Source organism: Octopus bimaculoides, chromosome 25 (assembly GCF_046866305.1).
Source record: "Octopus bimaculoides isolate indiv1 chromosome 25, ASM4686630v1, whole genome shotgun sequence".
Classification (NCBI taxonomy): domain Eukaryota; kingdom Metazoa; phylum Mollusca; class Cephalopoda; order Octopoda; family Octopodidae; genus Octopus; species Octopus bimaculoides.
The window spans coordinates 154,223-177,445 of NC_142952.1; the positions used below are offsets into that span (position 1 = coordinate 154,223).

Consider the following 23,223-nt stretch of genomic DNA (forward strand, 5'->3'; position numbering starts at 1 on the left):
CGAGTTCAAATTTTTGACTTTACCTTTCATCCTTTCAGAGTCAATTAAATAAATACCAGTTGAGCGCAAGTCATTGTAATCCACTTACCCCTTCACTGTTGGCCTTCTACCAAAATCAAAAACCCACATACACTGTTGCTGTCTTAATCCTACCCAATCTACACTTCATTCTGCACTATTTCCATGCATTATCACACATTCTACATTGTTATTACACTTGCTATCTAGTTTTATCCTTTTGACAATGTTGTCATCTCTTATAATTCATTTGACACTGTTGTGTCTTATAACTAATTCTTCACTTCAGTTATTACTTCCTACAGAGAGTTGCTATCTATTATATTCCATACTACAGTTTTAGTGTATTATAGCTATTTCTACACTGGATCTCTCTCTCTCTCTCTCTTTCTCTCTCTCTCTCTCTCTCTCTCTCTCTCTCTTCTCTCTCTCTCTCTCTCTCTCTCTCTCTCTCTCTCTCTCTCTCTCTCTTTTGCTCTTCCTTCTGATTATCTCACGCACACCCCATACATTCTCTTTCATCTGCCAATTCATGTTGAAAAATTCAACCATGAATCAAATTGTTTTTTTTTTTTTCATTTTTCTTCTTTTAAACTTTTCTTCTATGTTAGCCTTTTGTTGTTTTTGTTGTAACAAAGTTGTTTTCATTTATTTTCCCCTTTCTGACTCAGTTCTAGTTTTCTATTGATGTGTGTGTGTGTGCATTTTTTTCTTTTGTTTCTTTTTTTTTTTAGCCTTCTCTTTTTCACATTTTCTTTGAAATCTCTACCTCCACCCACCCCTCCCTATTGGGACCATTTCACCACCAATCTGCTATTTTATTCATATTATGGATCACTGTAGAAATTAGGTTAAATTGGATTCAGATTCTTTCACTGGGGCTCTCAGTGGTTGCTGTAGTTGCATGGTTGGTTCTCTTTCTCTTACTCAAAGAATAATTACACAGTGCTTATAATTGATGGTGGTGGTGGCGGCGGTGGTAGCTGTTTTTCTTTGCAGTGTGTGTGTGTGTGTGTGTGTGTGTGTGTGTGAGTGAGAGTTTAATGTGTTGGTTGGTAGTGTAGTTGATGGAGACCATCATCAGTATTGACTGTATTGAGGTCTCACATTTGGAAGAGAACCCTTTTCCAATTTCTGAAGGGAAAAAGAACAGGGTTGGTGGAAGGTGGAGCTCTTTTGCAGAGCTGTTTGTTATCGCAGGATCCTTATTGATTAGTGCTTTAAAAAAAGAAAACAGCAAAAAAAAAAAAAAGTACTATGTGTATTTAATTTGTTTCAATTATGTACTTAGATGGTTTTTTTCCCCTCTTTGTTTAGAATGATACAAAAAGAAAAAGTTTTTAACTTTTTGTTTATATATATTTTAAGATAAAAGAATTTTTTATTTCTCTTTGTAAATGCCAGAAAAAAATTTAAAAAAGCCAAGATGATAATGTTTCTGAAGTGGCACAAACATCATCAAACCAAATATTTAAATGAAAACAATTGTTTTGGAGTGGCAGAAACAGTGGAGAGCTACACTAAAATAGCAGTTTTTAGGTTTCAAACCTTTCCATTTTAGTTTATATTCTGAAGTGCGGTTTCAATTTTTGCCTCCCATCCTCAAATGTATCAGATACTGAGTTCAATTTGCAGTTCCCTTTGCCATGAATTTGTAAATTTGTGCCATCACTGCTTGATTTTTGTATCTTTATGTTGAAGTTGCCTTTTCTTTCTGATCTGCTGTTGTCAGTCAGATGGATGCTAGTCAAGCTGTGAGCTGGATCTAATCAACTGTTCCTCCCCATATCATTTGTGTCCGTGATGCAGTTCGCTTTCCCTTCTGGTTTTACTGTATTTATTCTTCATATTGGTGCTGATATGGCTGTGTGGTTAAGAAGCTTGCTTTGCAACCACATGATTTTGGGTTCAGTCCCACTGCACAACACTTTTGGCAAGCATCTTCTACTATAACCCCAAGTTGACCAATACAATAGATGGAAACTGTGTGGAAACCTGTTGTGTGTGTGTATGTCTTTGTTTTTAATCTGTCACCACTGCTTGACATCCAGTGTTGGTTTGTTTACATCGCTGTAACTTAACAGTTCAGTGCAAAAGAGACTGATAGCATAAATACCAGACTATAAAAAAATAAGTATTGGAGATGATTTGTTTGACTAAACCCTTCAAGGTAGTGCCCCAGCATGACCACTGTCCAGTGACTGAAACAAATGAGAGACAAAAGATTAACCACCATAGTTTTTGTATTCATCCGCTGCCCTTGTGGCAAATAAAATTATCAAGAGTGGTGGATTGACAGAATTGTGACCTTTTATATTCCAAGTTTGAATCTTGCTGCGATTAACTTTGCCATTCATCCTTCTAGAGTCAATAAAATAAATTACCAGTCAAGTACTGGAATTGATGGCATCACCTAACCCTAACCCTAACCCTAACCCTAACCCTCGCCCTCAAATTTCAGGCCTTGTGTCTATGCTAGAAACATTATTATTATTTCCATTTCACATCTCAGAGTTCCTGATTTTGCTTGCTCCAGTTAATTCTGTAAGAGCAGACAGCAACCTGTTGTCAAAGATCTTACAGGGTCTCTTTCCATAATGCTTATCAGTCTCAAGGCCCTAGCTCTCTCCAATAAAGCAGTTTTTTGAGCATGTTCTACCCTTATATCAATCCAAATTTCTCAGACCTGATTGTTAATGCTCCTACAACTACTGGCATGACAGTTACTTTCTTCATTATCCACAATTGTGCAACCTCATCTTTTTGCCGCTTGTACTTTTCAATCTTTTCCAACTCTTTGTGCATCCTTAGGTATGGAAATATCTATGAATTTGGTTTCCTACCTCCTTTTATCCACTACAATGTCTGGTCCAAACATCAATTACCATCGGATCATATACTCATTCTCAGTGATGCCTTCTGGGTTGATGTTCATACCATTTTTTGTGAACAAACTTGGCTACATTATCATACCTCCTTTTGAATTCCTTTTTGACCAGTTTGCTACACTCACTCACAATATGCGACATTGTTTTGTTTTTGCTGCCACACATCCTACAGAGGAGCAGTACATACCATTATAGTGATGCTGGTGTACATATCCAAAGCCCAGTATAGCCATCATGACTCTGTCTGATAAGGGTATGCCAGGCACATGCATCACAACCATATGTGTACAACATGGTGATCTCATATCAAGATAAACAGTGCTTGATTTTGCAGGTGGGGGCCCAGTGAGAATTTTTCTTCAGGTTGAGTAGCCTATCCCACTCAAAAGGTCCCTGAATAAGGGTTGTTTAAGGATGATTAACAAAACACCCATGTTCCCAGGGCTGAATTATCCAAAACCCTAAAGAATTCCTTCAATACATGTCTCTGCACCTGCACTACACCTGCCTGTGATCAGAGATGCACATATATCAGCCCCTAATGGATATGCTCAACTGGTTACGGTCAAACAACCGACAAGCAAATCTGTGGTATTGAGCAGAATACTTGCTGCAGGTGATCTTTTAGACCAAGACAAAAGTGTACTTGATAATTAGTTCCAATCAATTTATTATTATTATTATTATTATTATTATTATTATTATCATCATCATTGTCATTGAGTGAGAGAGCAATGCATGCCATCAAAGTGACACTAAGGTACAAATATACAAAGCCCATTATACCCATCATGACTGCCCATCTGATAAGGGTACACCAGGCACATGCATCACAACCATATGTGAATGACATAGCAATCTCATATCAAGATAAACAGTACATTGCCTTGCAGGTAGGGCCCAGTCAGAATTTTCTTCTAGTTGAGTAGCTCATCCCCCTCGATAGGCCCCTGAATAAGTTTTGTTTAAGGATGATGAATGAAACACTCATGTTTCCAGAAGTGAATTATTCAAACCCCAAAGAATTCCTCTCAGCACATGGCTCTGATGCTCCCCCACTACTTGTGCTCATGATCAGAGGTGCACATATCATCAGTCACAAAGCGACATGCTCAACTTGTTATGGTTAAACAACTGACTTGCAAATCTGTGGTATTGAGCAGAATATTTGTTGTAGGCCATCTTTTTATACCAAGACGAAACGTGTACCTGTTAACAACTCCAATCAGTTAAGATCAGAAGCCTCGAGAGCCAGTGCCTGGTACAGCATCAGGACATTTATTAATGTTGTTGTTGTTATTAAGGTAATGAGCTGGTAGAGTCGTTAGCACACCAGATAAAATGCTTAGTGGGTTTTCATGTCTTTACACTCTGAGATCAAATGCCACCAACGTCAACTTTGCCTTTCATTTGTTTGGAGTCGATAAAATAAGCACCAGTTGTGTCAAAATTTTAAACCATTACTTTTTTTTTTTTAACATCAATAAATAGTAGAAACAGATTGTTGGACAAAATACCTTGTGGTATTTAATTACATTCCTCTTCACATAGGATTCAAATTCCACTGTAGTACTGATAAATTTAAGTACTAGTCAAGTACTAAGGTTGGTTTAATTGACCGACTCTATCTGAAATCTATGGCCTTGTGCCAGTGTAAGAAAGCTTTAACATTTACTACTAATGAAAGCCTAATTGCAAACACAAATGTTTTTAATATAAACAAAGAAACAACCAGTGAAATTTTAATTTCAGCAAAACATTTTCTTCTTGTTCCATGTATTAATCATAACATAGTGGGTGGATCAGGCCTCTGAACAAGGTTAGCAATAGTTGATGGCATAAATAAAATAAATTGCAACCTACATAAAATTGTCTGTGAGTGCCAAAAGAATGAGACGGAGATGATAGACAGCAGTGTATATCTATGTTTGCTTATGCATCCCAGTAAAAGTGTATCTTTTTGGGCAGTGGTTCCTTAAACTTTGTTGTTGTTTTTTTTTTTTTGTTTTGGTTTATTTACTAGCAACATATTTTGGAGCAAATAAAAATATGTTTGAGAAAGGTTGTGTGGTAAGAAGCTTGCTTCCCAACTACATGGTTCCAAGTTCAGTCTCATTGCAAGGTACCTTGAGCAAGTGTCTTCTACTATAGCCTCAGGGCACCCAAAGCCTATTGAGGGAATTTGAAAGAAGCCCACCATGTATGTGTGTGCGTGTGTATATATATATAATTTTCTATAGCCTTAAGTCAACTCATAAGGGATGAGTGAAACTGGGTAGATGGAAACTGTATAGAAGCCCATCAGATGCATTGTACTTAGCACAGCTTCAATCACACAGGTTCTACCTGAGAATTACTTTTAAAATACAGGTATCTGTGGTAGGTTCGGCTACTTCTTCACTGATTCAACAAGCAGGAAATTCAGTTGATTGAACAACTGAATCTTCATCATCAAATGCAACAAAGATCCAAACATCCATATATTTGTCAATTGTGCAGACACTGCATTATAGACAGAAAATAGTGCACAAGCGTAAAACTAACATATCTTAAATATTCTGCACCCCATATTGACATCTAATTGTAGAAAGAAACTGCTCATGATTCACTAAATTATTGACTTCATGCTAACAGAGAAAAACCACAAAATTCAGTGTTTGTAGGTGTGTATATTGCCAACCACCCAAGGGACTTGTCTAGTTTAGGTAGAAATATCACTGAAATGATAAACTAGTGTGAAAAACTGAATTTGTTCCAATGTTGTGAGCTTATTTTTAGGCAGCAGGGTAACAGCATCGCTCAAGAGTTCTTGTGGCCTAGCTGAAGCTTTTGAAACTTTGGAGATCTACTTGTATGGGAATTGGCATGATCTGACATTGTGTTGAAACTGAAACAGTTGCATTGCAGAAGTCATTTAAAATACACACAGGCTTGGCTGTGTGGTTAAGAAGTTTGCTTCCCAAACCACATAGTTCTTTTGAAGTGCAAGAGTGGCCTTCCAACTGACCATCCTGTTGGGCAAAAGAGAAGTTGCTTCAGAATTCTGATATATGTGGGAGATGATGAGCTGACCATCAAAGCTGTATTTTGATGTGTATGGTTTCAATGCCTGATACATTGCATTTTGTTAGCACTCACTGTTATAAAAAAGGTCACTTGGTTTTAGGTTGGAAATAGTGTTGTTATTTATAACTTTATGTGCTTCAAGTTCCACTGTTAAAGACAATTTATTGGACTTTATTTTTATCGCAACGGTCCGTGTGGGTCTACAAGTGTCATGGACAGACCTCTTCCTTTCTAATGTTTTATTCTGTCATACCTAATAACAGTCAACCTTGATACAATATTTTCTATGGAAAAGAATTAGTTCACAGTTATGTAGATGGGTTGTTGTTTAGCCACAGGACTGCTCTGGTTGAGCAAATTTTTTATGATCTAAAATGTTCAACCAACAACCACCTCATTTTTTGTTTTCAGATGTTTGTGTCCTGGACTGTTTTATCTAATTTATCAATACTTTTTTTTATATTTGTTTTAGGTTTTAGAGAAATGTTGCTGTTGTTTCTAGCAGCTCAAACAACTGCATAAAGACTTCTTTGTGGGTTCAAGGCACGTTTTCTCTTTTTTTAACTTTAGTTGATTCAACCCATGATGACAGGCTTATTCCTTTGTTGTTGTTTGTAGGGTTATCTAGGACTCAGTGCTTTTTTAACAACATTATAGCCCTGGCAAAGCAATGTAGTAAGGTCCCTTCATGCATAACCACAGCATACATACATAGACTAGTACTGAGCCCCCCACCCCCTTTTTTTGTATATCTAGCATTAGGTCTTTTTTTTTATTTTGGTCAAGTGAGAGATTTGTTGACTACTGTCTAACTTGTTGATTGGCATAGGTAGAGGCCATTCTACCATGCCCCCCCCCTTCCCTCTTTGATTTGAGTTAAGTCTTCTGTAGATTGGATGGATGGGTGGCTTCCCTGTAAACAGGAAAGTGGCAGGTTTGAAGGTTTTTCTTTTTGACATGAAAATTTGGGTAAAATGACTGTTTTATTTTTAGCTATGAATAGAAGGTATCAAGGTTGGCTGCAGTCAGATTTTAACAGTTGCTATGAGTTTGGTGGCTGGGTGAATGGGGAGAGAGAGAGAGAGAGAGAGAGAGAGAGTGAGAGTGAGAGTGAGAGAGTGTGTGTGTATGCACCCTCTCAGAGGGTGGTAGATTGTGGTTAAGAGAACAGTCTGCTGACTAAGTTACTAGAGACCCAACCATTTAGTAGATGGGATGTGTTGAGTGAGGAACTGTTCTTTTCATTTATTTATAAAGATTCTCACTTTGCTACCAGCAACGACATGTTGGTAGAATTTTTTTTTATTTATTTAGTATTCCTAGTTTTTCATTAAAAGTTATTTAAAGCTGTCTCTCTCTCTTTTTCTCCTCTCCATCTTTTCTATTCCCCCTCCCCCCACTGCATCTCTTTCTTTTTATTTACCACCTCCTTATTTGCTGTTTGCATAAATTGGACTGATTTCAAATATTACATGCAAATTGACACACTTGCACATATGTTTGGAGCATGTTGTCTGTATCTCCTTCCTCCTTTACTTTACCCATCCCTTTTCTTTCCCATCTCTCTCTCTCTCTCTCTCTAATCACCTTATCTACTCCCCACATGTCCTCTCTTTCATACACACACATTCTCTCTCATGCATATGTGCACATGCATACGTGTTACACAAGCAACAAAGGATCGACATGGTTGTTTCACCTATATTAAAAATAAATCCAGATAAATCCCCTCAAATCGTCCCCTTTGTTGGATAATTCTGTCCTAGATGCACTTTGCTGAACTGGATCAGGGCTAACCTGAAGTTGCATTGTGAAAGTTATAAAGTCCTTCCAAAGATCATGGGTCAGTGTAATCATTACAACATATAGACATATGTACATTAAGCACTTGTATATATACATATGAATATACTGATATACATATAATTGTTTGTTCTCTGAAATGGTTGTAAGATGCATATTGAATATCTGGTAGGCAGTGATTCTCAAATGTCAGGAAATTTACCCCTCCTCTCTGGGTAAAATTTTTTAGGACATGGGGTAAATATATCCTACTCAATCTTATAATTTTTGAGATGATTATTAAGATGCACCATTTTTTTGCTGAGAAATATTATACATGTTCTTTTTTAATGACAAAAGAAGTATACCTAGTTATTGCCAAATTTTGGATAATGTTTCAATGTAATTTCTACTTTTTCTTAGAGAGAAACGTTTTGATACCCCATCTGTGAAATATGGATGAATATTTTAGGAAATATGACAATTTGAATGGTCAGCGAAACGGTCAAAATTTTAGCTAATTGGCATAAATTAATGAATAGCTATATTTGCAACATCATACCTTTGAAACTGAGGTGATAAGCATCTTCAAATTACACAAATTAATAGTTACCTTTTTTTTTTCAGATTCTTAGAAAGAAAACTTTGGCAGCAATATTTAAAATATTTATGTAAAGCCTATTTGGTTACATATCACACAAATTGTCGGTTTTGCAGTGTTTTTAGACCTAGCTGAATCAAAAAGTACAAGCCACAAGAACTTGAATTTTGGCATGTTTGTAGTAGGTGTGGGGGTAAATAAATCATGAGATTTTGGGACATGACATCGTTTCAATAAAATTTTGATAGACTATTAATAATGGCTATAAATGGCAGAATTTCAGATCAGGATGCCTACAGAAGTTGGATTTTCTCTGTTTTGATGAGGATTTTTCCCATTTTTCCTCACCATGACCTTGAAAATGATGGTGGAGGAGCTTTTTATGGAAAAGAAATTTGGAAGATTTGTGATTTGCTTTCCCCCACTTCCTCTAGACCGATTTAGGCTAATTTGGGGGGCACTAGACACTTAAACAGCAACGGAAGGAGCCTTTATAGTTGGAGAAAAAAATTATGAAAATATTTTGAGATAAATCAAATCAAATTTTTGAAAAGTTTGTTTCATAAAAAGCTTCTTCATTTGCAAAGCTATGGGGAAAATCTCTGTCAAAATGGAGAAAATCCAACTTCTGTGGGTGTCCTGATTTGAAGCTCAGTCCTACAAATAATTAAATTACAGCTATCACAAGCATTTCATGTATATTCAAATATGCTTATATTGCAATCCATTATCTTTAAGGGTTTCAGTTTTGATACACTGGACAGGATGTAAAACTGAATCTTCTGTAAGTTTGGAACTTTACAATAGATTTAATAAGTATCCTGCAAAAACCCATTTTTGGTACATCATTTTCATGACAAAAAAACCAAAGTCTTAGTAAGTAGGACGGCAGATAACTCACAAATCCCTTCAGGTAGATGGCCCTGCTCGACCTGTTGAAAAGGCATAGGTAGCATGGAAGCAGCGGGCACGAGCCCGGGTGAAGCCGACCGCGGGTGCAGATCTTGGTGGTAGTAGCAAATATTCGAAACTAGTTGGGCTATCACCCTCTCTGTGACTTTCATTACCTGATCCAACAACATGATACCACTGAAATTATTCCTATCTAATGCATTACGTTTACCTTTGTAGCAGTTGACTATGCTGCTGCTACACCAGTCATTAGGTATGGCTGCTTCATGTCTCAAATTGTATGTATTTATCTTTTTCTTTCATAAGAGATTAAAGAAATCATGAAGCTATCTTTCAAAGATTTGGTAATGGTTCATCAAATGTCATTAAGAAAGTGTAAGGCCTTCTTTAGACCAAATTCTCCTACAATTCCTTTTGAAACAGTAATTTTTCCTGTAGTCATCTTACTATCTACAAGTGCCAGGATTTCAGTATGCTGTACATGTATAATAAAATTAGGAATATAGAATGGAACCCCAAAATGATTCAATGATTTTAAAATTTACCTATTTATTATTTCTTGCAGAATTCCTAATGACCTCTCATGGAACCCGAGGTCTACATCAGTGTTTCCCAACCAGTGTTTGGGAATACTGATAATGTAGGGGGCTACTCTTTTGATTTGTGGTACCAAAATTGTAGGAACTGACCCTATTTACTAAATGTTCAAACAGAAAGAAGAGGGATTTGGTGGGGAATCACCATCCAGACAAGGAGTATTTTAGTTGTGGCCTCTATGGACTGTACCTCTTCATGGTACCTATTTTGAGTTATGTGGTGAGAAATATTCATTAATGACACAACACTGTGCAGTGCTGCTTACAGGATTCAAACTGTTGAATTTCCACCTAGCTGCATCACTTCATATTAATATTCTCTCTCTCTCTCTCTCTCTTTCTCTCTCTCTCTCTCTCTCTCTATCTCTCTCTCTCTCTCTCTCTCTCTCTCTCTCTCTCTCTCTCTCTCTCTCTCTCTCTCTCTCTCTCTATTCATTTCTGAAGTCAATCTGAAAATAACTTCTTTCATGTTTTTTTTTTTTCCTCTCCTTTCTTCCTGCTCTTTCATCTTCTGCCTCCTTCTTCCTTCTCTACTTTTTTTACACACCTTCAGTATGTTTCTCCTCTGCCACCACCTCAATTCCACCTCACCCTATCCAACCTCAACTATTGAGACTAACAAGACTTCATACTGGCAGTCAGCCATTATATTGCTATACTTCAATTAATTGTCATGTAATTGGCAGAGAAAGTGTATCACAACCTACCATTAACTTAATTCTCTGAAAGGCAGAGAACAGTGATGAGAGAGGGAGGAGAGAGAGAGAGAATGTGTGTCTGTGTTTCAGCGTTTTATATCATCTTTGATTCGTATCTTTTGGTTTCAATACATCTCTCTCTCTCTCATATGCTTCCTTTCTAATGATATTCGCCTATGTATGACAATGAGCTTATAGGTTGTTTCTATTTTACCTTATATTCTCTTTTTTTATTTATTAAATCTATTTTCGTTATATAATTAAAACATCTTAGAAATATCCAGAACCTTTTCACAGTTGATATTTTTTTAAATTGTATTTTTTTCTTTTTAAATAATTGAAATTTAAAAAGACTAATTAATGGTGATAAATCAATCTTGGCACACCAGATATACAATTGAGCATTCCCTTCCTTGGAATTGCTGGCCTTATTATTATTATTATTATTACTATTACTAAGATCACAAAGTCATGGTATCATTAGCACATTGGACAAAAGCTTAGCAGCTTTTCTTCCGTCTTTACATTCTCAGTTCAAATTCCATCAAGGTCGACTTTCCTTTTCATCCTTCCAGGGTAGATAAAATCAGTATTAGTTGAGCACTAATTGACCAACCCTCTTCCTTAATATTTCTGGCATTGTGCTAAAAATTAAAATTATTATTATTAACTTAGGTTTTGATGGAACACCTGAAGTCTTGCAATCATTGCAGGTTTGCTACCTGCAACCTACACTACTCTGCTACTTATTCTTTTCAGCTATCTTATACTCTCTTGATTATTCTGGTCCTGCCAAAGAGGCAACCTTTTTGTAATAGCTCAACTGAGCACTCTAATTCCAATTTCCTTTATAGTCCTCTTGATGCCTTCTGATACTGTCCCCAAAAAACCAACAATAATTGGCACTATCTTCACCTTCTTCATTTTCCATAGCTGAACTATTTCACACTTATCTATTTTTTGCCTTCCTTCCTCGACTATTTGTTGGTCAAAGAGGCAAGCAACATCAACTAGATAGAACACCTTGTCCATCACTGCTCGGTCCGGCTTGTTATGCTCATAGCATCTGATCTGCTTGGATTGGGAAATCCCAGAGGATTTTGCAGGTCTCCAACTCCACCCAAATCCATTCTTGAACCTTTAGTTGACGCTCAAGGTGCCATGAAGTGGGACTGAAACCAGAACCATGTGGTTAAGAAGCAAACTTTATAACTACGCACCCATATTTATATGGCCATGGTTAATCCATCATCAGAAAGGCTTGGTGTTCATATTTTCAATACCAGTTAAGTGAGTGTCCTTGACTTAACCCACTTCGGCCATCTCTTTACCTTTGTGTAAAAAACTACTGTGTTGGTTGTTACAATGTTTTTGGATTATTATTTTTTTTTTTTATACTAGTTAGGCATACAAACAGTGCGGGGGGGGGGGCAGTGCCCATCACCTTTGCAGACCCTCCCTGACTGGTAAGGTTAATGAGTGCTGTTGAACTTCTCTTCAACTATTGTAGGTCAACATGACATACACATTGGGTGTAATGTATGTGTATGAACATGGGTGTAGACGGGGTGGTGGAAAGAAAAAATTAGAAATGTGAAAAACCATTGATAAACCATTGTGCTTGATGCCATGTTCAGCTAAAATTAGCTGCGAAGAATGGTCTCTTTTTCTTTTCTTTTTTTTTCTTGGCATGAAAAACAACCAAAATAGAGTGTGTGTGTGTGTGTGTGTGTGTGCATGCGCATATATATATACATACATATATATGTATAGATAAAATATTTACTTATGCATAAGCACACATATATTTAGTGTGATTACTTTATTTTGATGTGTTGCATTAGATGAATAAATGTAACCCTAGGTAAAGCATATTATGCTGCCAGTCTGTTTGTCTTTCTGTCTGCTTAGATAACAATGAAATTTATTATTCCCTCCTTTTCCACCCCTCTTCACAGCTCAGTTTGTGTGGTCTGCAAGCAGGTATAGTTAATGGATGAATCCATCAGCTAGTTGTAAAAACAATTGCTATCCTCCCCGCTCCTGAAAACCATGGAAGCATTTCATCATCACTATCCCACTTACATGCACAACCCATATTTGTAAAGCACACACACACATAAAGTAAATTTACTAACAGAAAATCTAGGTGTGTGAGTGTTTCTTACATAAAACATGTATGGTCACAAGACATACAGATAAACATATGTAAAATGCATTGATGTTTGCAAGGTGTGTACATGTATACTTTTTATGAGTCAAAAATATATGTGCAAGATGTGTGTGTGTGTGTGTGTACCATTTAACATCCATATTTTATGCTGGTATGAGTTGGACTAAAATAGAAATGTGTGTGTGTGTGTGTGTGTGTGTATGTATGTATGTATGTATATATATATATATATATATATATATATATATATATATATATATATATATACACATGCATACAGACAGATATACTTTTTTTATTAAAGTTGCAAAAACATCACAAAAACTTCTACTACTCAGACTTTCACGTTCCCATTTGTCGGGGCAGTTGTGATCCAGAATGGAATCTTGATCACAACTGCTCAACAAACGAGAATGTTTTTGCAGCTTTAATAGAAATCACATATTACTCTACCTTCAATATTTGAGTACTATTTTTTCCACCTTGTTTTGCATTTATGTGCTTGTTTATATGCATAAATATGATGATGATGATGATGATATAGTATTGTGTCAAGTGGTTTTTCCCCACTCATATAGGATGTGTCTGTGCACAACGGTAATTAGCAATATGAGCGTTGGTAAATTAAATTCTTTGAAAGGCTCCATAGAAGTAGTTGTTTGAGCCTCAGCAGGGGATCTAATTAGCTGTGGTGTTTTCTGAAAGCACAGTAGCTAGAACATGAACTAGAGCTAGAGAATGAGTTTAGAAAAGTCTAGGGTACTTCTTCAGCACTGAAGGAGTTCTCTCAGACTGAAGGGTAGTTTGTTTGATATTTGTGTGCAGAGTTGTATGATAGTGAAACACGAGCACTGGAAGTGAAGGAGGTGCTAAAACTGGAGAGAAATTAGGTTAACATGCTTCACTAGTTGTGTAATGTTAGTGTGCATGAATAACAAGGTATAAGTTGAGACAGGGAAAAAATAGCTGGTATAAGAGATATGAAACGTTTCTACAGCTGATATGGACCCATCTATTTGGCATTACTTATTCAATGCTGACTTATTTGATATCAGACATTTTCTTTCTCTCATTCTCTCCCTTTTGTTTATGTGAGCATATTTCACTTATGAGGATAAGGAAAGTATTTGCACCAGATGTATCGTCTCACTCTCTAGCTGTATGTGTGTGTATTTATTTGCGAATGTGCATGTGTGTTTGTTTTCTTCCAGTGCCAAAAATTACTGTCGCCAAAACAGGCTTAGTTAAATCCAGTTAAAACTGCCAAATCACCAGAGTTCAAACAGACATACCCAATCATCTCATTCTGACCAAATGTAGTGTGCAAGAAAGAGACTGTGCGAGTACAGACATGTAATATATATATATATATATATATATATATATATATATATATATATATATATATATATATATATATATATTATGTGTGTGAAGGATGACAGTTGAGTAAAGAAGTGCCAAGTGATTGAAATGGAAGAACCTGTAGAAGAGAAAGAAAGATGATGGCACAGTTTCAAGATGTGCTGCTATGGCAAGTGGTAAGAAAACACTATGCCCAAGAAGATGTGACCACCCTTTGTAAGCATGGAAAAACAAGATGTGAAATGATGACAGCATCTTCTGAGATGCAGGCATGGCTACTCATGTGGTAAGAAGCTTCCTTCCCAACCACATGGTTCCAGGTTCGGTCCCACTGCATAGCACCTTGGGCAAGTGTTTTCTACTATAGCCCCAGGCCAACCAAAGCCTTGTGAGTAGATTTGGTTGATGGAAACTGAAAGAAGTTTGTTGTGTTGGTTTGTCCCCCAGCCACCACTTGACAGTGGTTCAGCAAAAGTGACTGATAGAATAGGTACTAGGCTTTAAAAAAGTTAGTATTCAGGTCAATTCATTCAACCAAAAATTCTTCAAGGCAGTGCCCCAGCATGGCCACAGTTTAATGTTTGAAACAAGTAAAAATTGATAAAAAATATTACAAAGTTTAACAATATTTTTGTCATTTTCTAGGTGGCGAGCTGGCAGAAATGTTAGAACATAAAGACAGACAAAATACCGCTAAAGTATTTTGCCCCACATGCTAACATTTGAGGAGTTCAAAAGTACCAGTTGCATACTGGGATCAATCTAATCGACTGGCTCCTTCCCTAAACATTTCAGGCCTTGTGCCTAGAGTAGAAAAGAATATTTTGTCATTTTCGTCACAACCACTCTTCCATACATACTTCCACCCTACACACACATACTCACACTCACACTCACACTCACTAGCTTGTACTAACTTCTCAAGTGTTTGCTTATTCTTATTACCTTATCAGCTTGACTGGGTTGTTTGTGTGGTTCATATGGCTGAAGAAAAAAAAAACAACAAAATGGTCAGTTCTTGAGAATCTACTTGAAGAGTTTTTACTGTAGTGGTGGTCTTAGTGACTCATTTACCAAAGTCCTTTCTTGGTTCTTCACTGGTGATTCTCATAACATAATTAATAACATTCTTGTAAGTACATCTTTATGATGTGTTCACTATTGATGTCTGTGTATTTATATGTATGAGTACATATTTGTGTGTGTGTGTGTGTGTGTGTACAATTGTATATGAATGCTCCATCCTTGCACGGACATCATAGTTAAATGATGATGATGATGATGATTGTGTTTTGTATGCCTCCTCGTCTCTTCACTCTCCTTCCTCATTCCATTTACGTGTGTGTCTGACATAGATGCATGCATACAATACCCCCATACACTTGCATAAATTCAGATCTGCATATCTAAGTGTATTTAAATATAATACACAAACACAACAAAAACATGTACCATATATGCGTAAGTATGCATACATGCAAATATATATATAGACTGTTAAAATGTGTATGTATGTATATATATATATATATATATATATATACACACATACATACATGTATATAAACACTCACATAACGCATATATATATATATATATATATATATATACAATGTGAGTGTATAGACACAAACATACCTATTAACTTACAACTATATATACCACCATTCTAACTCTTCGACTGCATCGTTAAGTGAAATTCTAGGGAGATCTCAACTATCTTAAGCCTATGACCTACTTTCCTGCCTCTTCTGTCATAGCAGCCACTTCCTTACATTGCTAATGAGCTGAGAAAAGCATGAAGGTTACCTCATCTGTTTTCCACATTAATCAGTATTCTATAAGAAATTATTATTCTTTATTGTTGCCGTATTGTTTTCTATTTCTATTCCTGCCCAGAGACCTCAAGTAACGCGAGTTGGATATTTTTCTTTGGGTGTTATTAGGGTTCAGGTTTTGTTGTTATTATTGTTAAGGCTGACAGAATTTTTCAAGTATCAGCAAAAATACCTTGTGGTGCTTGCATTCTGAGCTTAGATCCCACTGAGATCATCTATTCCCTTTGTACCTTTCTGTCCTTCTAAGGTCGAGTTGATTTATTAGACATTGGTCCAGTGATGTCAGTATAATTGATTTTTTTTTTTTTTTTTTTTTTCAATCTAAAATTTCTGGTCTTGTGCCTTTCTTAGAAACAGTTTTTTTTTTGGGGGGGGGGTTGTTATTCTAAAGGGCTATGGGTTAGCAGCATTGATAGTGTTGAAAAAAGTTTCTTTTTGGTATTTGTTCTGGCTCTTTATATTCTGAGTTCAAATTCTGCCACAATCAGCTTTGCCTTTTCTTCCCTGCTTAGTGTTTCGGCCATTTGGCTCAATTGTCAGGTCATGAGGTCAATTTCTGGTTTCTCATTGTTTTCTTGAGCGAGATATTTTATTTGCTGTTGCACCAGCCTTGTCACATTCTGTGCCTTGCTGGATCTCAAGAAAACTATATTAAGGGTCCATGTGTCTGTGGGGTGCTTAGTCACTTGCACATTGGTTTAACGAGCAGGCTGTACTGTTGATCAGCTGATCTGCTGTAACCAACAGAGTGCCAGAATCAATGAAATAGCTTACCACTCAAATACCGGAGTCAGTGCTCTTAACTTAACCCCTCCCCTCAAAATCACTTGCTTTATGCTTAAGTCAGAAATCATAATTATTATTGCTTAAAGTGGCAAATTGGCAGAATTGTTAGCAAGCCTGATAAAATGTTTACCTCTATTTCTTCCAGCTTTCTGTTTTCAAGTTCAAATTCTGCAGAGATCAACTTTGCCTTTCATCCATCCTTTCCAGGTTGATAGTAATAACTACCAGCTGAGCACTGAGCTTCAACTAATTTGACTAGCCCCCTCCTGCGAAAATTTCAGGCTTTCTGCCTATACTAGAAAATTATTGTTATACTTAACGAGTAAAAATACTATCATCTTACCAGTAATAGCATTATTTTTAATGATCCAGTTTGTTATTTTTTTTCTTTTAGATTATACTAAGAATTTTGTGAATAGTGTTGTTGATTACAGGTTTCTAGTATAATTGCTCAACTCTAAGCCATTATGCAAATTAGGCAGCAATGAGTTTAAGCAGTTTCAAACTAAGGTCAGAATATGAAGCTTTACAAACAACTCATTTCTGACCCATACAAACATTGGTATTTAGACATTTGCTAACAGGCTCTCTGCTTTCATATTTAGATTTCATGCATCTGTTTATAATTTATATTTAGTCTAGTGTTTTTCTTTTTTCCTTCTCTCTCTCTCTCTCTCTCTCTCTCTCTCTCTCTTTCTCTCTCTCTCTCTCTCTCTCTTTCTCTCTCTCTCTAAACTGTTAGCATATACAGTCAATGTTTGCATTACTTAGGTGAACTGATTTATACCATATATATATTTGTGTGTTTGTGTGTTTGTGTATAATGGTATGTATGTGATTTTACACACACACACGCACACACGCACGCACCTACCGTCTTTATCAGTGTTATGTCTGTTGTTCTGCTCACATCAGTTGGCTAGAACTCATTAGTAACAGAGAACCCAGCCTTGTTTGTTGCCTGTGTTATGAGTTTGACAATTATTTTTTGTTACCAACATTTCTAGACCAGGATGCTCCGCCTGTCACTTACCATTTTACAACATGAACTGGGTACAAATTTAATGTGTGACCACTCTAGAAAGGTTATCTCTGGTTAAGATTGAAGAGTCTTTTCTGTCTCCTATCAGGTTTTATTCGAAGTGCCTGCTCTCCTAGATAAGTTGCGCATATTGCAACTGGCAGAGTCCATGTCTCCTCCATGGCATATGAATCTGGATGGCATTTTGGGCAAGTCTCTTCTTCTATAGCCCTGGGCTTACCATTGTCTTGTGAATGAATTTGATAATTGGAAACTGAAAGAAGCCTATCATATGTATGTGTGTGTGTTTTTGTTTGTCCCCTGTCACCATTTGACAACCAGTGTTGGTTTGTTTGTGTCCCCATAATTTAATGGTTTAGCAAAAGAAGTACTGAGATATATTTGTCCAACTAGACCCTTCAAGGCAGTGTCCCAGCATGAACTTAGTCCAATAACTGAAACAAGTAAAAGATTACCTGTCTGTCTGTCTATTGGTTGAATAGTTAAGAAGTTTATTTTGCAACCATGTGGTCTTAGGTTCAATCCCACTGCATAGCATCTTGGGTAAATGTCATTTTCAATAGCTTTGGGTCGACCCATACCTTGTGCATTAAGTTGGGTAGAAAGACACTAGAAAAGTATGTCGGGTGTTCATTCAAGAGCACAACCTTGTAACTCATCATCATTTAGTGTGTCCACTTTTCTACACTTTTATGACTGCGAATGAGCAGCACTGTCATACAAGCAACATTGTTTCCAGCCTTCTGTGACAAATATGTTTGGCCAGGGGAAGTCTTATCACCTTACTTGGAAATAGGTGAGGGTTGGTGATAAGAAAGGCATCTGGTCATAGAAAATCTGCCTCAATAAAATTCCATCTGGTCCATGGAAGCATGGAAAAGTGTCTTTTAAAAATGTTGATGATGATTACTAATTCCTAATAACCTCCTATGCTTACTATGAGATCTAAGGATTTAACAAAGTACCACAAGTGTCATTGGCCTGTGGTGTGAGTAGAAAGAGAGAGAGAGAAAGATGTATGGAATTGTATGAAAGATAGAATGTTGTTGATTTTGCAGTTTCTCCAAATCTCTAAATCTTTCTACTTAAGATGTTCAACGCTGTAAATTTTCACTGCTGTGGCAACAATAAATAGATGATCTTTTGTTTTTTAAGTAAATACAGAGAGATTTTATAAGAATGTCTTGGCTGCTTTAAGGTGATTAATATCTCTCACTTTTTCTTCAAATTCTGATGAAGTGATTAAATTTTTTTTTTTTTCTGGGAGGTTAAATGCTGTTAAGAGAAGAACTGGCAGGGATTAATCAATAGTATTGGTAAGAAAATTGCTCAGTCGGATCCAAAAGCCTAGTCTTCAGCATTCTGAAAGTGTAAATAACAGAAGTAAACGTCAGCTATTTTGTATCCTCATCATTTAACGTCCATCTTCCATGCTAGATCAATAAATTTTACTCCAGATTTTTTCACGCTACCCCTATTTAGATTTTATCATTTATAGATCCCTTTTAGTACTGTTTAAGCTTCAAACTAATGCTTTGAGTAGATTGGAGTCGCAAACTCCTGTTTTTGGAAATCTAGGACTACATTGTCCAATATGTACGTTTTTTTAAAGATGTTGAGAGAAATTTAACGTGTATTTGGCTGTTATTTTTGTAACAGGTTCAGTGACTCTCTAAAGGCTTCTTTGTTGGCATGAACATTCTAAAGTAGTGTGGAGTGGATAGTTAGTGAGTTAGTAGGTTTATTTAATCCTCTTGTGATAAAAACCATTAATCCAATACTGAACAGTAATCTGGTCCTCTCAACCATTACATATTCAAAGTAATCTAATTGTATTAGTTTGCAAATTTGGTTAAGTTTGTATGCCATGAGGAGATTTGTGTGTTCATTTTCTGAGCAAGGTCCTTTTTCCTGAGTGAGGTATTTTAAAATTTCCAGGACAGCACAAATAACAAAAATTTATTTGTTTTGTGCTTTTGTTTTTCTCAGCAGTCCCATAACGTGGCATATTGGGTTGACCACAGCCTTGTATGTGCACCCTTGTCTCTATAACATGTGATGGTTGTAAATGAGCATCATTGTTATACAATCAAGGTTGTCCACTTTCCAGTCTTTTGTAAAAAATATGTCTGGCCTTGGGCAAATATTACCTTCTTTGGAAACAAGCAAAAGTTGGCAAGAAGTTGAGCATTCAGCAATGGAAAATCTACCACAACAAATTCTGTCTGATCCATGCAAGTACAGAAAAGTAGACATTTAAATGGTGATGATGTTAAATGATTTTTGCAGATCTAGGATCCCACTCTTTGAAAAAGCACAAAGACAGTAAAGAAGGTAGTATACTGATGCTACTTGCCAAACCAACAAAGTTTCTATGGACTTTGGGATTTTATTAACTGTACTGGGTTATGTATTTTGCAGTGTGGGTGTCTATTAGTTTTTGCTGCAGACCTAATTTATTCACAGCTGAAATTAATAGGCAAAGTAATTTGCCATTACTTGGAATATTAAAATGCTGGTGAATTAACAGGATCCCTAGAGGGTAGGGAAAAAATGTGCTTTGCAGTATTTGTTCCTGCCTTATTCCTAATGAGTTCAAATCTTGCTGAAGTCAGCTTTGTCTTTCGTCCCTATGGGGTGGACTAGAATAAAGTGCTGGAGTTAATTTCATCAATTAGATCTTAAGCCTTATGCCTTAAATTTGAGACAATTATTTAAGGCATAAATGACATCATCTGCACGAGTAAGAATAGTTAAGTTTGATGCTGGAAACATTATAAAAAAATAACCAGAAATATTTATGCTGTGGATTAAAAAAATATATCATCATTGTTACTCAATGACTTAATATTGTTTGGCAAGTACATGAGACAACTCTTGTGTTTTATTCAGTTATGCCCATTTATGTTCCATGTTCAAATCCTGTTAAGGTTGATAAAAATCTTTTAAATATTATCTCGTTTATAGAATCAATTAAATCCTCCCATTTTTAATCCATGTAATTTTAAAGATGATTTATTTGTTGCTATTTATATTTCCTAAAATCAATACCTATTTATATATACTTGTCATTGATTTCTTAATTAGCATTGTACATAATTGCAGTATATAACAGAAGAAAAAATCTTGGTTATTTATTTTTGTTTGTCTTTTATTCTTTTATCGCTTTCTTGTCGTTGAGCTATGTCCATGCTGGGGCACCACCTTCAGGAGTGTAGTTGATTATAGCTTGATTGGTAATTGCTTAATGAACTTGGAAGAATGAAAGACAAAGTTGATTCACAGGATTTGAACTCAGAATGTAAGAAGATGATAGCTTAAAAAAGAAAAACTCAAACTATATTTTGTCTGATGCACCACTGCTGATTCTACTCTGCATAGACCCCTGTTTTATAACAACAAAAACCTTTTAAAATAATTATTACTTCTAATTAATTTTTCTTAGGTGTTTTCAGATTTCTAAGAGTATCACCAATAAGCTACCAAATTTTTATCAATATTGGTTTCAAATTTTGAAAGTGATTCCATCAACCCTGGTGCTCCACTGGTACTTATTTTATCAACCATGAAAGGCAGTCAACCATCACGGAATTTGAACTCAGGTCATAAGGATGGGTAAAATGTCACGAAGTATTTTGCCCAATGTGCCAATGATTCTGCCAGCTTCACTGCCTTTAAAGAATTTTTATTAGTATTGGCAACTAAGTTGATTGAGAGGTTCACACAGATAGTTGAAAGCCTGCTTTCGGCTATGTGTATATTTAAACAGTATTTCTGAGTTCAAATCTTGCCAAGGTCAACTTCATCTTTTCCATCTTGAAAAATAAAGAGCTGAAGTTGTACTAAAGTATCGTCCTCTAAACCTCAGGTCCTTGCGCTGATGCTAGAAGCAATATTAGTAACCATGGTAGAAAGGGGATTGGGAGTGATAGGTTTTTTTGTTGTTGTTTTGTTAAGTGAAATGTTTCACACAAGTATTGTTTCTTGGGAGAAATCTCTGTAGAAACTAGGTTAAAAGATTCACTAAAGCAGAGAGTATAGAGTGGGATTGAGGAAGGGTAAGATTGGAAGGGGGGGGGGGGTAGGTAGGATGAGTTAGAGTAGCTGATTCTGTAGTTTCAAAAGATGTGAGTGAATGCCTGTATCTTATAGCTTTCAAATCTGCTATTTTCTTCATCTTCAAAAGCAGATTCCAAAACCCTGATTTGAGGCAGGTTAACTTGTTGGATGATTTATCATTCAACAGTTGTAATGTATAAATGCAGACTGGGTGAGAGTATGGTACATTCATTCTTTCATTCACCTTCACTTACTATAGGCACTTATCGTGCGTGTGTATGTGTCCTTGTCTTGATCTCCTGCACAAATTGTCAACAGATGTACCATCATACAAGCAGTGTTGTTTGCACACTTCCATGAAAACATATTTGGACTAAATAAAGATGTAGCTTTGCTTGGAAATAGGTATAGACTGGTGACAGGAAGAGCATCCAGCCATAAAAAAATCTTTTTCAATAAATTTCATCTGACTCGTCATGTAAGCATGAAAAATGCATGTGAAAACATTAATGATTATTATGATGATGATGATATAATTAATATTAAATTATTTTATTTTCAGAAATTGACATCTTGACACACTCCATAAAGCAGCAAGTGGGGTAAAAATGTTGTGCTTACTATATATAACTGCAGCCAGTCAACAATGATGTTATCATGAGTGCCAGTTTGCAGCTGAGAAGTGGATTTCAACTTGTGTAATATTCTCAGGTACCCTATTTTGTTGTCTTGATCTCCAAGTATCTAGCAACAACAACAGCAACCATAAACAGCACTACTGCAGCACATAAATGCCAGCGGTTTTACATTAATTTGTAATGCATTCCTTGTTAAACAAAACCCTCTTTAATTACGTTGACGATTTCTTCCAACTGATGTTAGACTCTGGATGCTTAAGAAAATAGGAATTTGAATGTTTGCCTTTTTTCTTCTTTTTTTAACCTATTTTGCTTCCCAGTCACATGACTTCGGGTTCAGTCCCACTCTGTGGGACTTTGGGTGTGTGTCTTCTGCCTTAGCTCTGGGTTGACCAAAGCCTTGCGAGTAGATTTGGTAGACATAAATTGAAAGAAACCTATTGTATATATGTGTGTGTATTGCATGTATATGTGTATGTATACTTGACATTGTGTGCTAGTTGTAAATGAGTGTCACTGTTATACACGCAGCCATCTTTCTTGTATGCAGGCATGCATCAGTCGGAGGACTACATTGTGCTCCAGTGTCTGCTTTGGCCAAAGAAACCATTTATAGAAATTAAAAGAAGTAAACACTGCATTCAATCAATATTCATGACATGTTCTCCTGATCTCGCTCGTTGAACGTCCTTTGGCCTCTAGGTGACCTCAGAACCAGCCACAAGCCTTTGTTACTATCTCCTGTCTTAGGCCCTTGGAGG

At 36.3% G+C, this 23,223-nt stretch overlaps 1 protein-coding gene across 3 annotated transcripts in view; it reads left to right on the forward strand.

The window, feature by feature from the left end:
• The window catches only part of LOC106875559 (E3 ubiquitin-protein ligase SIAH1A), a 58,220-nt gene that overhangs the window by 18,125 nt on the left and 16,872 nt on the right, over nt 1-23,223 (forward strand). For 2 of the 3 annotated variants that reach the window (XM_089341587.1, XM_052976188.2), the window contains exon 2: nt 22,387-22,535. The gene's annotated coding sequence lies outside the window, so the exon portion shown is untranslated. Of the gene's footprint in view, nt 1-15,033; nt 15,232-22,386; nt 22,536-23,223 lie in introns of those variants that run through there. The other variant, XM_089341588.1, reaches the window with a different exon arrangement.